Consider the following 18,732-nt stretch of genomic DNA (forward strand, 5'->3'; position numbering starts at 1 on the left):
GGTGCATTTGGATAATGATGTCAAAGGGTTGTTGGATTCATTAATAAAAAAAACAATAATGCCAAAAGTGGATGAAAAAATAGACACAGCAATCACACTCTTTGCAAATAAATTGAAACAAGATGCATCAAAACCATCTGAAGATGACCCAATGGATGCAATAATGGCAGCAGTTGATAAAAGAATAAATACTTGGTTAACTAATTTCAAAGCTGAGTTGGTTCAAGGTGTTGATGAATATTTGAACAACCAAGTTGCAATGAGAATAGGAAGAAAAAGTGGTACAATACCAAAAACAAATTACACATGGATAAAATTATTGAGTAAAGATGACATTAAAGGAATCATTACATTGCAAGAGATTATTGTGATAAACACATATATCAGGAGAAATGACAGATATCATCATTCCAAATCCGATTTGGTGTCATCATCATTTGATCAATTGGAATTCTTCTTTGATGTGTCATTTGAAAACTATTATTGCTACTTCAACAATCATCCATCTGATTGGACAATGAAGTATTTTGTTGAATATATTAGGATACAATTACCTGACAATAATGATGAATAAAAATATTGTAATCAAATTGTATAATGAAAGAATTGTCAGAATTGCAAGAACACATTCGAACATCGATGATAGATTTTCACCGTAAATTGAGTCTTCCAATATTGCCCAGACAGGAATGCAAGATAAAAAGTATCGTAATATTCACATATTTGCATGAAAAATATTACAACACAGGTTTACCTGATGAAGTTTACAAAGAGTTAATTCATGATGGAATCGGATTAATTGGACCTGGAGATGGATGGTTAACAGCTATTCTCCATAAATTATTTGGATGGCATCCATATATCAGATCACATGGAATATTACATGATGCTTATGGTCAATTTTACAACAAATATCATCATGACAAAGGATACATGTACACCATTAATGAGAAAAAAACATGTCCTTGGATGAAAAAATGCATGTTTTTGGGTCAAATAACTGGTCTCTGTTATTGCATCAAAAATAAGATAACCATATAATATATGCAAAACAATTCAAAACAAAAGAAGAGATTAATAATTGATTTCAATCATATTTCAAATCGATTATCAATAGAAGAAATTGATGAATTGAAAGCTTATTACATGTCATATCACAAAAAGATGTGGATGTACAAAAGTGCATACAAAAGATTAAAAAAATGGGAGTTTGCTGGTAATATTTCATGCATTGTGTTTGCAACTGGTGGTATTGCATCATCAATTGCAACCAGTGGAGCTTCATTATTGGCAATATCATCAGTTTCTGTCGTAATTCAAGCTTATATGAAGCATAAAAATATAGAAATAAGGTTGTATCAATGTCAATATGCTTTTCAAACTTACGGACATTTATTAAATGAAATAAAAGAAACAATGAGAAATGGACATTTTGATAGAGATGATTGACAAACAAGCTTACTCAAAATGATGATTTCATTTTGGATAATTCGCCGATTGTCGATAAATGGGGTGATAAATATGATAAAAAATATCAGATATTCACTTATGTATGATTAATAATGTGCATGATTTGGGGGCCAATAATGTCCATAATTTTATCCCAATAAACATTGTATAATTTCATTGTTTTTTTGGATTTTGTCAACTCAATTTGGGAAGAATCAATTTTCATCAATTGCAATATTCTATGCAAAAGATATTTCAAACTGATTATTCTCTTTCTTTTACCATTGATTTGTTGCAAGATTTTGTTTATTTCAACGAATATTTTATGAATTTTGAAATTGGTTGAACAACTGATTTCAACTTTGTTTTTCAAAATAATTTGATCTAATGTATGCGACAAATGGTATTTTCTATTATACACTGTTTTCTTGTATATTTTGAACAAATTGGCATGAAAATTGATGTATCCTGTTTTGAAATCTTCACCAACAACTTGTCCACAATAAATGCAAGTCAATTGACCATAGATATCTCGAATGTTTTGATTTTCACAGCAATAAGGCATATTTGTTAGTTTTTCATTGGTTGGTTCTTCATGAAAGTCACAAAAAACACATTCATCTTTGCAATGCAGGAATTGACACAGAGATGATTCCACCTGCATGGAATCATCTTTGATGGGGATTGGCATGTGTCTGGCACCCATCATACCATTCTTGTTTTTTGTTTTATGGGGCATACACCCAACAAAACATTCGAAAATTGATGAAAAAATAGTCGAAAATATATGAAAAATGAAAATCGAAAACCAAGTTTTTACACAAAGTTTGAGGCGCAAGTTTTTTGTCACAAATTTTGTTTACAAACGAAAGTGTCCATAAGCATATGAATCCAAACCATTCGGATGTAAATATCGTTTATCATCGAAACATGACAATGATGTTTTGTTGATGACAAAGCTTCCAAGTTCATGGTTATTACTTCTGATTGTTTTCATTTGATGATGCAATTGTTTCTCATTGAAAAGGACATCTTTGTAATCAGAATGTTGAATTTCTTTTTTGATTACATTTTTTTGATTCCTTTAGCCGTTTTACCACCATTATTATTGTCTTTGATGTATAAGTACATTTTGGATCTCAATCCAACAAATTCAGTGATGGGGATTCCAGCAGCTTCATCTTTGAACTTACCAATGACTTTCTTATTTGTGGCATCAAAGAATTGATGATTGGATGGATAATCTGAATTATCAAACATTTCTTTTTTATTCCAAAAATCTTGATACACATCTTCGGCTTCAATTTCGTATGTCAAACTATCAGTATCAGTAAACAGTAATTTGGCTTTGTTTCCATATTGTTTTTTGACATGATTGTAATGAAAGTCATACATGAGAGTCTTACTCAAATCCAGAATACACATTCCAACATATGCCGGCCTATTGAGAGTCAGTGATTCTTTGATTTTGTGAACTGCAACCAGATTCGGATTAAATATTTTACTACCAATGAATGTTGGTTTGGAAGCTAATTTGGCCAATTGTTTTGGTGTCGTTACTAATCTGATATCTTCTCTTTTCCTGATATTCTCCATTGTTTTCCCAAAGACACTGTTATTCATTAATTTGAAAAAGTCTTTCTCAAAAGCATTTTTGGCTTTAGTTCTTTGAAGAGTATTGAAGTCAATATACTTTTTGAGCCATGGACTTTGATTAAAGGACAGTACTCTATGGATTTTGGTTAATTTTAACCCCAATTCACGATATAATTGTAGATTACGATAATGTAATACATATTTTGTTTTGTTTGCTAATGTTGGAATCAATTTGCTAACTTGTCCACTTTTGATTCCGAATTTTTGGGCAATTTTCTGGCAATAATCTGACAGCATATTTTGTGTTACTTTGATTTGTTCAGCTGCACATGGATAATCATTGTGTAAATCATGCAATTCATGAGGATATTCCAAATCTACTTCCAAAAGGTATCCTTTCTTGTTTTCTGCATTGATATTTGACCAATTGATTTGGTTTATTTGTTTTTCATTCAACCATTTGAAATTTCCAGTTGGAAGATATTGACTCATTGCCCAACCATAGAGATTATTTGCATCCAAAGACATGAGATATTTGCTTTCTTCATTGGGATTCCAATTTTGCATATATTTATTGTTTGCTTTACCGTATCTATTGGCAATGTAACTGATTCCGCCTCTCATTCCTTTTTCAACGAATTGATACATATCAATATCCGTAATAAGTTCCAAATTGACTTCAGTCATTTTCAACATTGCATCCCAACTCAATCCTGGTGATGTGAAATAATGACAAGGATCCAATCTGTAATATTCCAGACAAGTTTTCCTGAAATTTTCAAATACATCAGCCAACAATAATACATCAGATTGGAGATACAAATTATGATATTCTCCCATTGTTTTCAAATGAAATGTATTCCAAACATTTTGTGCATGATTGTATTCTTCATCAGTAATATGTTGATTATTCATTTGACTGTAAAAATCGTTTTGACTTGGTAATTGTGTTTCATTGAACTTTTCGAAGCTGTTCATATAGTCATATGGATAAACACCTTTTTGCTTCATTAATCTAAATTTATCATCTTTGAACACTTGTTTTGTGTATTTGAAAGCTTCTTCTGGTAAATTTTTAGCAAGATTGGCCAAACTTTGGTTCATAAATTGGAGACTATCAATGAATGCCAAATTATTACCCAACATGAAGGCCATGTATTTCTCCATATTATGAGGAATTACGTTGATTTTATGCTTTCTGGTTTCTCCTTTTTTATCCTCAAAAGTATTATTCTCAATGATTTCTCCTATTTCTTGCATGATGAAATGGCTATCATATCCTTTCAAATTATGGAAAATAACTAGGATTTTATCTGTTAATTGAAAATTCAAATTACATAAATTATGAGCTGAACCACGGAATTTTCCAGTAACATGGCAATGATCTCTTACTCGTAAATCTGATTTATTGTATTGCTTTCCACAGATATGGCAAGAAGTTGCTTTTTGGAAGTCATTTTCATTCTCCTGAGTCATTACCAGTGGTTTATTGAATTCGTTTTTGATAATTGTTCGGCAATATTTGACTTCATTCAACATGGATTCCATAAATTTGTAAACAGCTTTTTCTCCTCGATAATATCTTATTGGTTTGGTATATTTGTCGTTATAACAGCAAACAACTTTGTATCCATAACCACAATCAGTATGTTTTTGATATGCTTCAGTAAATGATTTTTGATTGGATGGTTGACAACCATGAATTGGCTCAGTGATTGCTTCAAAATCAGCATAAATCACAAATGGAGCTTGCATTTGTTTTTGGAAATTTTTGAATCCGATTTTTGATCCAACTTTGGGCATTTTAATAGCTTGTTTTCCATTGATTTCAATACATATTTCTTTGTGATTCGATAAAATTTCTTTAGATGAAAAGCATTGCAAACAATGCATACAAAAATGTTTCTTTGCTTTGTGGCTCGAATAACTGTACATAAATCGGTTAAAATCTTTGATAAGACAGTACTGTTTATTTTCATTTTCTGAGATTAACAGCAAATTCAATACATCATCAAACTTTTCTTTGGAAATATAAATTGGATAAGGTTGTTTCTTTTCATAACCAAATACATTGATGTTAATATTGTTTTGATTTTCAATTTTGTTATATTGTTTGATGGAAACTGGAAATTCAATTCCTTGGTAATCCAATTTTTCGACAAATGATTTGTCAGTTTTTTTGATTCTTTGTGGATTGTCATCTCGTGGATTCAAATGTCTAATGTGACACCAACGAAAACATTCATTGTCTCTATTTTGTAGATTGATTATTCCTTTTTGATGATGTTGAAGTTCAGTTGGAAGTTGAATGTAAGAACTTCCAGTAAGAGGCTCATATTTGATAATATTAATGTAATGTCCATTGATTGATTTAATTATCCAAGCTGAACCTTCACTAATCCATTTGTGAATATCATTCATAATTTGTTCAACATTAACATCCAAAGATTCTTGAAAATCATTGGCATTAGTTATTGTTTTTGGTTTACTATTAAAATATCCAATTCTGGAGACAGTTTGGTTTCCTTTTTGTTGTTCAAAATAAATTGTCAAAGTTTCAATAAATTTAATTCCTTTCATTTGAGGTAATAATTGTTTCATAAAATGAGCAATAGCTAATCTGGTTGAACTCATTTGAATCAAAGGATCTGTTTCATTTTTAATTCCAACTTCATAAGATTTTGTATATCCCTTGAATGCTCTTGCAACTTCTGTGATTTGAGTTCTGGGTTTGGGAATTGGAGCCATTTTCTTAGTCCTTGGTGCTGCTTTGGGTATTAATTGATTATCAAATGATACTTTTTTCACTCTGGGTGCAGCTTTGGGTTTATCAGCAAATTGAATCGGAGGTGAAATTATGTTGTTTCTCGGCAAAGGTTGAGGTCCATCTCTAAATTGAACAGGTGGTTTGATAATATTATTTTCATAATTCTGGACCATTTGTTTGACTGATTTTCGTGGATGGGGTGTTTGTTTCACTTTCTTTGTTCGCGGTGCAGGCACAGGACGTTCTTTTGCGAGTATTAATTCAATTAACTGATTTTTCGTTAATTTTGATAAATTATTTTTATCCATATTATATATATATACGATAAATTATTTTCAGAATGTGCGTTTAAATTTTGTGTGTGGATTGTATTTTGCAGTTTTGGGGTTTTGCTTCATGATTGAACACAAAATTGATCAATCATACTGAGATTTTGCGGTGATGGAGTACTCAGTCGGCTCCTATTTCGTGTTACTTTTTTGTGGGACATCTCCCAGAATACTCAATTCATTGAATACTCTGCGAAATTTAAAAATTACCAAAAATCCATATTTGAAAAATGTTGTTGTAATTGTTTTTTGTATGGAAAGTCACCATTATTGATTTTCTTGATTATTGCATTATATTTGTTATCAATCAATTGTTTTTCATCTTCTGTAAACTCATCATCTGATTCCTTCAATTTAATATCCAATTTAATTGATTCAATGGGTTTATCAGATGTGATTTCAATCTTTGTTTTATATTTCTTGGCTTCATGAGCGTGTTTAGCATTTTCTGATCGAGTCATTAATTCAATATTATCAATACAATTATTTTGTTTATTTGAGTCAATATGGTTGATTTCCATTTTTTTAGGAATATCACCGTTATAACATTCGTAAACAAATCGATGAATACGAAAATCTTTACAAGGTAATCCAATTTGTGATAACCGCATCAGTCTATAACCATCAGGTTTTAAATTTCCAATTGAACATCTCTTGGTTTTTTTATTATATATTTGACCATATTTATTAGCTCCAAAGTTTGTATAAATATGATGATAATGAAAAATTTTACATTTTATTTCAACATTTTGCTTTTTTGATTTTGTTATACCACGTCTTAGTTTTCCATCATATATCATGTTTTGTTGTCTGGTAACAAGCTCAAGATTATCAATCGAATTATCTTGTTTATCATTATTGATATGATGTATTTGATATCCATTTGGGATTATTTGTTGATTAACAGCTTCCCAAATAAAACGATGAGAATACCATTTTTTTGTTCCATTATGATTATAAACATTAGTTTGTAAATAACCAGTGCGATTTAATATTCCTTTTTTAGGAATCAATTTTTTACGATTAATAATGTATCCATCCGTTGAACATCCATAATTTTCATAATTAGGATGACAATAATATGTTTTTCCATCATGAATAATAGTCTTTGTTGTCGGATTTGATAAAGATGAATTTTCACCAACAGGAAAATCCACATATGCGATTTTTGATTTTTGATTTTTTTTCATTTCACTCATAATACTTTTATATTTACCAAAGCTTTAAACCGTTAGGGTGAAAAAAATTAGAGAAAAATGTATGGGCGTCCAAAAACCCATCATTCATAGTTTAATTACATATTTATTTCAGTATATTTAATCTGTGTAAAGTGGAAAATCAGTGTCGTCCATATCGTGACACATTCTGTAATACATCTTATTGATTAACCTGTTTTCTGTCCTTGTAAATTCACAATCATTATCTTCAACAGGCGGAAAATCCATTAATTTGTTTATTATTTGTAACTCATTTTCTGTGTATGGATTGTGAAAGAATTCTTTTCTGGCTTTGTGCATGTGAATCATATTTTCAGAGGCTGTTACCAATTGCAAATTTTCAATTGAATTGTTCTGGCGATTGGAATCAATGTGATTTACCTGTATTTTAGACGGAATATGTGTCTGATTTACGGCCTCATAGACGAATCAATGAGCGGGGCATGTATTGTTACGTCCCGGAGAAATTATATAATAGCCGTTCTCAGACAAATATCCTTTTCTTGGTTCCAATCTTTTTCGGTTAATTATATAACCATCAGCAGATGTTGCATAGTTTTGAAATGTTGGATGAATAAAATATGTTTTATCATTATGATCAAATTAGTTGTTCATATAAATTAGATTAGATAATTTTTTTATCCAAATTGGTGTTCAAAAATATTGTATTCATCATTCAAATCAGCGATTGATAAGTTGGTTGGATTTAATCGATGATTGTTTGTGAGTTGGGGATCAGTTTGGTGTCATTTATGAAAAACCTAAATTTAGGTTTTTGAGAAACCGAGGATAAAAATTTAGGTTTTTGAAAAACCGAGGATTTACGTTTTTTGAGTTCATTGTTGAATCAGGTATGAATTAAGTGAAATTTTCAAAAGTGTGCTTATAGCCCCAAACATCTAACTACTAGTTTCGCACTTCAGTCTAAGGAATACGCTAAACGCGGCCCTGGCTTCTGGATCGAGCTTCTCTAAAATATGGCTAAGTGACCAGAAATATTAACCTAGTGGTTATTATTGTGTTTCTAAAAGAGCTCGGTTCAGAAATGTGTCTATCGGCCTGACGGCTTAATGTTTAATTTCGATTGAAATCCGTAAATATTAGAGAAATCGCAAAGCTCTATACGGCACGCAGCCATGAATTAGTAGATTGGTGTTAGTGCAATTGATTTATAATAGAATTGACCCTAAGTCAGGTCCCACTTTTGTGAAAATAGGCTTTTACTACATGTATGTCACGTTTAATGCATTCTGAAGTTTAGGATGAGGTATTTTGAAAAAATTGTTACTCAGTCAAAATTTCACAGAAAACCAAAGTTAAACATCTAAATATTATTGACAAATGGAACTTCAATGTGTAAAATATTCAAGCTGTTTGAGATAAAAATGACGTTTTGGCAGCACCGGCAATGTATAGATAACTTGTAGAGTCGCCAAAGGTTATAAATTGGGTAGTTTTGAGGTCACCTTGTAAACCGTCTTGCCAACAACGAAACAAAAATAGCATTGACCTTAGTTAATATGATATTTGTTTATGGGATATAATGATTGATGTTCATAGAAAAGAATCAGCGAAATAGGTGAAATTTGCCTTATCCATTCTAACGCGAAAAACCTCTTAAATGCGCTGCTATTATTGGACCCAGGGTGAAGTGCAATAGTAACATGTTAAATCACTGCTAAAAGAGAAACAATATCAACAGCCAAGAAAGTTAATCACACTTACAGAAATCCCAACCCTGATTGGCGTGAAAATATTTCTCCTGGTAGGTGTTCAATTTTATTCTTGTCAAGGTACCTGTAAATGAAAGGGAAATTTAATTTGTTTAAGATTTCATAAATGTAATTAATATTTAATGGGAATATGATGGGATTAGGTTAGTTATTTCAATTCTTAACAGGGTGGGAGCACTTTATTTTAGAAACTATGATACACCGAGACCAGTGGTGGTTGGACACGGTCCGCAAAGCATGCTGGGGCGAGTTGTCGGTTCGAGCTCAGTTGAAAGAAACCTTCGTGCTGTGTGGATCTCAAGGAATGACAAATTTTGGCTTCAAAAAGGCAGAAAATCGGTTAATTCGGCAGTTTATTCGATAAGTTTTCTCCGATTACCGTTAGCGCACATCGACTGACGACCCGACTGACTAATTTAACGCTCAAAACGTTGGTTTTACACGGCGATCCTAGCGATCGATCGATCGAAAGCCGGTACAGCCGAAACTGCTCCATACAATTGCAAAACCAATCCTGTCGTCTGTAGCGGGCGGAGCTCGAGATAACTTGAACTCCAATGTTGATAAGAACGAGAAAGCATTTACTAGAACTCCGACAGACCAGTCCTTCTTTCTTGATATATAAATTTCATGGCTTGATGGAATTACGTAAAAACTGAGAAGAAAATTATAATTAAAGCTTGATTACAATACATTCACAAGAAAGATTAATTGATCACTCCTGCCGCGAATCTATGTTACGAAATACGTTCTTGAAATGTAACAAAATAGACTACGAATACTACGGATGCAAGATAGACAAAAAAACGTCATCATACCTCTGTCTCCTCTCCTGCACCTTAAATAGACGCTTTGATTCTTTCACTCTTTCTAAAAATGTGTCTGTCTATTTCGGAAACGACAGGAAAACTGAACTGCAACACGATCCTATTTCTTCTGAACTCACAAAACGGAAATTACAAAACAAACAAGCTAATCATTAATCTATGAAATCGTACCTTTTGCATTATAATGTACGATCACGGGGCTCGAAAATCTGGCATTGAAATTTTTTAGAGTTCATAACTACTGGAATCCTATTCTGGTGGAAATAGCCGAATATTATAACACGAAATGAAGTAAACAAGGATTGTAGGGAAATGAAGATTTTCACAGATCTGCTGGGTAGGAATTTTGTTTTATCATTCTGTATACTGGTTGCCAATGAGACTGGGACATGGATAAAAGCTCTCACACAAGTTCAGCTTGTAAGAGTCATAGATTTTAGCCACACAGGAGTACTAAATCTAAAGATATAAAATAAAGTTCTTCAATAATTGTTTTATTACATCACATGTGGTATGAGGGAAATGAAAACATCAAATTGATTTTAAATGAAATAAGTCAAAAATACCTTGTAAACAATTCCAAATACTTTATCTTCCTTTACTGGGCAGACCTTTACTTTGTATGAAAGACAGTGTACTGGATCAAGGTGATCAAAACTGCTGCACATATTGCACATGTAATTAATAACTTGGCAAAAGGGCACAGTATTATAGTCACACTAGATGTCCTCCTCTCCTTTACGTGAGGAACTCTGCTCACAAGACATTCCCCCCACTCATAAACTAAGGGCCTGTTTACATCGAAGTGTATCTTGTACTCCAATGTGAAGATGGATGACTCGACATAGTTTGCAGAGTATACCAGAGATTTCAGCCACTGGCAACAGTCAATTACAACTGAGATCAAACTTGGCAAAGGGGCACAGCTTTATAGTCACACCAGATGCCCCCTCCTTTACATGTACTTGTCACCTTAAATCTACAACATATGATTAAATAATTATGTAATTGGATATTTGGAGAAATATTGAAATACAATTTGAGGGAACTCTGCTCACAAGGCATGCCCCCCACTCATAAACCAAGGGCCTGTTTACATCGAAGTGTACCTTGTACACCAATGTGAAGATGGATAAATCGACATAGTTTGCAGAGCATACCAAAGATTTCAGCCACTGACCATAGTCAAGTACAATATTATTGAGATCAAACTAAGCAAAGGGGGACAGTATTATAGTCACACCAGATGTCCCCCTCTCCTTTACATGTACTTGTCACTTTAAGTCTACAACATATCCTAATAATTATGTAATTGAATTGGAGAAATATTGAAATACAAATTGAGGGGAACTCTGCTCACAAGGCATGCCCCCACGCATAAACTAGGGGCCTGTTTACATCGAAGTGTATCTTGTACACCAATGTGAAGGTGGATGACACGACATACTTTGCAGAGCATACCAGAACTTTCAGCCACTGACAACAGTCATTTACAACTGAGATCAAACTTTGCAGACCCAAAGGGGAACAGTATTATAATCACACCAGATGTCCCCCTCTCCTGTACATATCCTTATCACTTTAAATCTACAACATATCCAATAATTATGTAATTGAATTGGAGATATATTGAAATACAAATTGAGGGGAACTCTGCTTACAAGGCATGCCCGCCACTCATAAACTAAGGGCCTCTTTACATCGAAGTGTATCTTGTACACCAATGTGAAGGTGACAAAAGTCAAGTGCAATTGAGATCAAATTAGCATACATCTACTTTGAAGGTCATCTTGCAAATAAGCTATCAATCCCTTTTATTAACAACACAAATTATATACAATTTTACACAATATATATTTATACCATAAGCACAGAGGTAATAAGGGAAATCATCAATAGAAATGTCATATATGCTTGTCTTTTGATGTAAAATACATGCCTGAGGTGACTAAATATTTTTTTGTTGTATGGGAATCAGTTAATGCATAGAGTGTATACAGCTTAGGCATGCAAATTGTTGTACAAGTATACAAGATATACTTTAAAAGTATAAGTACAATGTAATTTCTGCACAACTGATTCTTTATGGAACTAGGTCGCAAGTGTTTCCCCTTTTTAGTAATTTTCTGTGTATCTGTGCTTGTGATAAAAATCTTTATGTTACATCGTGACTCGCTCATTGTTTGCTCCTCACAATTACCAAACTTTAAACGCAAATAACAGAAAAACGGTGAGAGGTGCGATGGGGCGCGATGCCTTAAAATCCAAGGGTAACTCTCCATAAAACAAATGGTGTAATTTCTTTTCTTGGAACCCTGACGATATAGCGTCAAAAAGCAAACGCGTTCATTGATCATTGCATGTGGAGAAAAGCCGCCATATTGGACAAGCTTGCGAGGAAGTCGAATATTGACGACAATAACCAAGGAAATTATGAGAAAATACAATCAGTGGTCACCTACATACCTCGTCACTTGTTGAATCCTTTCATTTGGAAGAAAAGCCGTCTCCACGGTGAATAAAACAGTAAATAAGACGAAAGAGTTATTCGCGTGAAGATCCTTCCTAAAAACAGCTCTTCCTAACAGCTTCTGGACCAATTTTCCTACCAGCTTTTAACCGTAACATATTTAAAAAAAACCCTCGTGCATTTCGGAAAAATTTACTTAATACTTCTCAAAATGACTCCACGTCGACCAGAATTGTTTGCGGGCCCCATTCGCTAGCATCGAGTAGCTTTCCTTTTGGGTTTTTAGCAGTGAACATAGTCTTACTGAACATTTTTTGTTTTGTTTTTTTGAAATTTCATTTTCTCCTTCTGTGTATTTTCATTCACGAAAACTCATAAATAATCAATCCATATATCAGACACTGAATGGGATGATCTCAATCCTCTGTTAACACTAGTATGATAACATAAGAATACATATGCATATTTCGCTCTGCATGTTTTTGCATCGAGCACTCCTGCGACTGAGTGAAGCAATCATTGTATTGTTTCTTTGTTTATTTCCGCTCCTATCAAGTAGAGAACTCTCTGTTTCACAAGTCCCAACGAAGATGGAAAAACTTCAGTTCGACTATTCAATGAAGAATATCCCAATTCCTCCTACAGACGCATACAGGATCAATTTGCTCGATAAGGTCGAAAGTGTCTTGAAAAGAATGCGATGGAAAGCGTTCTTCTTCCTCAACCCATCCACGGAAAGCCAACCTAACGAATTTAACTTGAAGTCCAGAAAATGCCCGCCGCCAATAGATGATCATAAGCCGTTTGAAGATGATATGTTCAGGATGGTGGAAAACCTGAAGTTCAAAAAGGTCACAAACCGCTTCCAAGACAAACTAAAGCGTGACGTTCGTAGGATCAACTCGTCAAACAAGGTCCTCGTATTTGCAGACAAGACACGAAATATCTACGAACTTGATAAGGACCAACATGAGAAATTGCTTAGAGAAAACATCACTAAGAGCTACAGAAAATCAGACGAGCAATCCACTGATGACGTGAACCGGGAACCGAAAGATATCTCCACCAAACTCGGTATCGGTGACAGGGTCGAGACAATGGCCAGAGGACAAGCATTCATCTCCCTAAAAGATCACAAGGAGAACTTTCTCAACAACCCAAAATGTAGACTGATTAACCCAGCGAAAAACAACCTCGGACTGATCAGCAAACAAATACTGGACGGGATTAACAGCAGTATCAGATCCAAAACTTACGCCAACCAGTGGAGAAACACGCAGTCAGTGATTGATTGGTTCTCGAACATAAAAGACAAAGACAAACACTCTTTCTTGGTTTTCGATATAGTTGATTTCTACCCCCTCCATATCTGAAGCTCTCCTGAAGTCGTCGCTAGAGTATGCGAAGCAACACACCACCATTTCGGACGAGGATGTCGAAATTATCATGCATTCACGAAAAACCCTGCTGTTCAACGGCAACGAACCGTGGCTCAAGAAAGGGGATTCCCCTATGTTTGATGTCGCAATGGGATGTTATGATGGCGCAGAGGTCTGTGAGCTGGTGGGTCTATACATACTGCACAAGCTAACATCCTCCTACACTAATGGAAGCATTGGCCTATACAGAGATGACGGTCTGGCAGTATTCAAGAATATGAGCGCCAGATCTCTTGACAAGGCGGGGAAAGATTTCTCTAAGATCCTGGGCGAGTTAGGCCTGCAAATAACAGCACAATCCAACCTCAAGATCGTGAACTACCTTGATGTAACATTAAACCTGACCACCGCAAAGTACTATCCATATAGAAAACCAGATAACAACCCGCTCTACATTAACGCGAAATCCAACCACCCTCCCTCCATCATCAAACACCTTCCAGATTCCATAAGCACCAGAGTCTCAAGCTTATCATGCGACCCTGATGAATTCAACAAAGCCTCGCAGACCTATAATGATGCCCTCAAAACCAGCGGCTACCATGAGAATCTTCGATATGTAAATATCAAAACCCGGAATAACAACAACAGAAGCAAGAACAGACCGAGAAATATCATTTGGTTTAACCCACCTTACAGTGCAAATGTCCAGACGAATGTTGCAAGATCGTTCCTCTTCTTGATCGATAAACATTTCCCTAAAGCACACATCCTCCACAAGCTGTTCAACAGGAACAATGTGAAGTCAGCTATAGCTGCACGAGTAACATGGCAAACATCATCAAGCACCACAACGCAAAGATACTGAGGAACAACAACAATGAGCCTGACAAATGCAACTGCAGGAAGAAAGACCTTTGCCCTCTCGATGGCGCGTGTCTTGCAAGCGGTATCGTTTTCAGGGAAGACGTCACCACCTGATTCGTCGATAATAAGATTTATATAGGAATGACGGAGCATACTTTTAAAACGCGATATAACAACCACAAGCTTTCCTTCAACCACTGCAAACATTCACATGACACTGTTCTCTCCAAATACATCTGGCACCAGAAGGATAATGGCACCGGTTACACGATCAAATGGTCCATTATCAAACGAGCAAATCCATATCACGGACATCCCTCGCGCTGCAATTTGTGCTTATCTGAGAAGCTCTGCATCCTATCTGCTGACAAATCTACCCTCCTCAATAAACGATCTGAGTTAATTACAAAATGCAGGCATGAAAATAAATTCTACGCAGCCAATCAGAAGCAAGATCGCTCCAACCGCCCTCCTTAAATTATAACTCTACAAACTCCAACGGTACAGTCTGATGATCGCTTAGAGCGTGAAACTCGAGTAACTGTGTTACATTTTCTATCTTAAATTTATATTTATATGCATAGACTCAGTTAATGCAACGGTAAGTTTTAATTTATAGAAGAAAATTAAAGGCCCACCTTCACCCAAGAGTCATTGCGGTCGTTTGTTTTTGTTTTGAAATGCTGTATTGTCAAACGCGCGATCTTATTGGCTGTACGAACTCAAGCGGTTCATGTGGGTTTCCTCTACGACTCGTGCTGGAGGGAAAGACTATTCGTGATCGCTTATTGCTTTCTCACTCGACTTCCGCTCCAATAAAATGGGGGGGTTTTCATATATGAAAACTGTTCCTCGGCGCGCAATACATCTTGGGTGAATGTGGGCCTTTAAGTACCATATTTATTCCTCACAAAGTGAGTGTTACTTTTTCAAGGCGCGCGATAGCTCAGTAAATGAACAACAAGTCGATCGCATTGTTGGGTAACCGTTGTCTTTTTTCCCGCTAATTACTTTTCAGATTTTCTTTGCTCTCAAACCAATCTTGTGGGATGTAAAGGTGTGAAATGTCACAACATCATTTTCCAAAATCGATTTCTTCTCGAATCAAGTCACATATGAGTGATTTATAACAGATTAACCTTAAGCATCGGGGACAGTGTAGTATAAACTATTTAATATATATTTTAAAATGCCATTATAGCTTTTTTCGGTGTGACGAGTAAAACGAAAGAAAAATTAACGGATAGAAATCAGTTTTTTTTTCTCAGTCAACGAGGTCAAAACATGCATTGACCATGTCCCGTACTATGAAAATCGTAGAGGTTGGTTTTTAGAACATTTTTTTAGGAGAAAAGTCACTTAATATTCCATTTCTTTGTATGATGAGATTTATGAATGAAAGAGCGACGAAAAAGTTAAGCCCCGCTCAACTCAGTAACTTCAACAAATAAACAACAACAACAAAATTCCGTGGTAGTCAGTTTGAAGGCTCACATCTCTCAAGTCGTTCTTTTAAGTAAATATTTATTCTAGCAATATCATGATGTATATTACTTTTTTAATACGGTATTAAAATATTCGAATAAGATTACATTTAGTTAAAGTGCCTATGAAGCGAAAATTGTTTTTGTGTCGTTATAAAATTTGCACTTTAGCATATACCATTTCGAAGTTTAAGAGTACTGGGGTAAAACTTGTAGATTTTACAAACGCTCAAAGTTAGGCTATTTTGCTTTAAAAAATGGTCAGAGGACTGGGTCGAGTTTTATGCTGAATTCCAAGTTGTGACGTGACGTTGGTGCCAAAAGTTTGTTTACTTTCATTCCGTTCTTGCTGCCGAAAAGGACTGTAGAAAGAGAAAAGCATGTCTAGCGATTCTGTGAACGATCGATTCTGGCAACTCTCTAGCTTTGTTACGGACGCCAGCAACGCAATATCGCCCTCGCTGTCGCTTATCTTTCTTCTATTTCGCCATGATGAATTGCAATTCTTGGCACCAATGTGACGTTAGCGGTTATTGTCACCTGGCATTTTGGCCGCGCGATTCGAAGACCATTTTTGAAGGCAAAATAGCCCAACTTTGAGCGCTCACAATATCAGCAATTTTTACCCCAGCAATCTCAAACTTTGAAATCCCGTGTTTGAAAGGGTAAATTTTATAACTACCTGAAGACAATTTTCGCTTCATAGGCACTTTAAACATCTAATGATAAAAATTAGCGAAAGAAGTTTTAGACTACCAGCATTATTTTCCTTCACGCTTTAACCTGTGCATATTAAATCGATGCTTATTTTGTTTTTGTTTTTTTTGTTTTTTTCATCAAAGCTAGGAGCGAACAGCGACATTCACACCTCACTGTGTTCGTCCTGGATTTTTGCTTTAACTTTGCAACAGAAGTGGCCACAAAACGTTAATTTGCACAGAGTTTTTGTCCGCGATGGGCCGACTACTGTCAAGAAGAAAGCAGTTTACCTGCGTTGTGTCATAAGCAGCAAATACCTTTATCCGAAGATTTGTCAGTGTGTCAGGTTTCATTATGAGTTCTTAAATACGCTCAACGAATTCCAAAGAAGAGTGTCTCCAAAAATATCGAAGAAAACGTGCGAGCTACAGCCCTGCAACTAGGCTAGAAAAGTGTTCATTATCAAGGCAATTTTAAAGACGACACGAGCACGCTAAATTTTTCATTTTAAGATTTTGTCTTCAATGTATCTAGGTTTTTTGTTTTGTTTGTTTGTTTGTTTGTTTGTTTGTTAGTGCTGTTGTTGTTTATTTGTATGTTTGTTTTTTCATTGATAAGTAGCAAAGATAATTTTATCGTTCGGAAAACGCACGTTGTTTGGGCTAAGGAGATGAGCTATACAAATTGTCTGTATTATCTATCAACTCGGAAATATCGTTCAGGTGAGTTTTTAATTTTATTTTTATAATTTGAGAGCAAAATTTCATGCCAATAGTATTTCAGTTCCTAATCAGAACCTCGGGCAGCTTAGCTTAAATTTACCTTTGAAATTACAAAAGGTGGTTTTATCCAGTTTGATTTATAAACGTGATTTATAAAACCTTACCTTACTTGTTTTGCTTCGCCTCTATTTTTCACACTAATGTTAGGTTATTTTGACTTCTTCCTTTGTTCATATTTGTTTTAATATTCAACTGCATTATTTTCTCGCTGGCTGAGTGTTCTTTACATAGCTGTTCAGTAGAGCATGAAGTGTATTGACGATCGCTTGTCTTTTCGTTCGTCTTTACTTCCATCAGTTAAGTGTACTCAACTTTCTATGCTCAGGGAAGAGTCAGCTATGGGCATTCGAATATCACAAAATTTCCTTGTGATCAAACCTGACCTCCCATAAAAGACATTAATATACATTGGTCTCAGTTTTGCATGGAAACCGCATCGAAAAACATCCAGGGAAACCTAGCCTGCGAACGCAGACGTATTTCCGGCTGTCGCTTCTCTCCACGTCTGCGTTTGCAGGCTAAGGGACACCCACCCAACGGCTAGTTTCGCTGAGTATTTTTTTTGCAAAGATTTTTCAAGCCTCTAAAATGGGATTTAATTGTGAAAAAAAAAATACTAGGGTTATGTTTTCAGCAAAAGGTCACTTCAAATTTTTGCAACGCTGAAAAGCAAATACATTTTGTTTTCAGGGGGCCAAATACCGTGTTAAAAGTATTAAAAAGGCCACCTTATATTTTGGAAAGCTAACAGCAACTCTAAAACTTCTTTGTTTAGGATTTTGTCCCTAAAACTATCGGCCATGTTATTACATTTTTAGATAAAGAATCCGAACAGATAAACCAAGCTGTGTTAGCTCTCTGAGTTGGCCTCTTTAAAACCCAGGAAACATTTTTTAAATCTTGTTTTAATGCTCTCGTTGTGTGACCCTGAACATCGAGTTGCAAACTTTCTGCCACACACTCACAACACGTGCGTATTTTGTACATCCAGATTCATTTGGTTCTTCAGGTTGTGCAAGACCTAACCAACTCAGATTAAAGAGCTCATTCCGCTCCCTTTTTTTCTCTTCTGAGTGTATTAAATATTTTTCAAGTAAATCCTTTTTCACTTCACTAAATTTATGTTCTGCTAT

The 18,732-nt window shown here is 34.9% G+C and overlaps 1 protein-coding gene across 1 annotated transcript in view; it reads right to left on the reverse strand.

The window, feature by feature from the left end:
• Positions 1 to 9,182, reverse strand: part of LOC146477621 (uncharacterized) — a 50,151-nt gene extending 40,969 nt beyond the window's left edge. Inside the window, exon 1 of the mRNA XM_085113084.1 lies at positions 9,084 to 9,182. The gene's annotated coding sequence lies outside the window, so the exon portion shown is untranslated. The remainder of the gene's footprint in view (positions 1 to 9,083) is intronic.
• Between the last annotated feature and the right edge of the window lie 9,550 nt (positions 9,183 to 18,732).

Source organism: Pavona decussata, unplaced genomic scaffold (assembly GCF_977016875.1).
Source record: "Pavona decussata unplaced genomic scaffold, jaPavDecu1.1 SCAFFOLD_69, whole genome shotgun sequence".
NCBI lineage: Eukaryota > Metazoa > Cnidaria > Anthozoa > Scleractinia > Agariciidae > Pavona > Pavona decussata.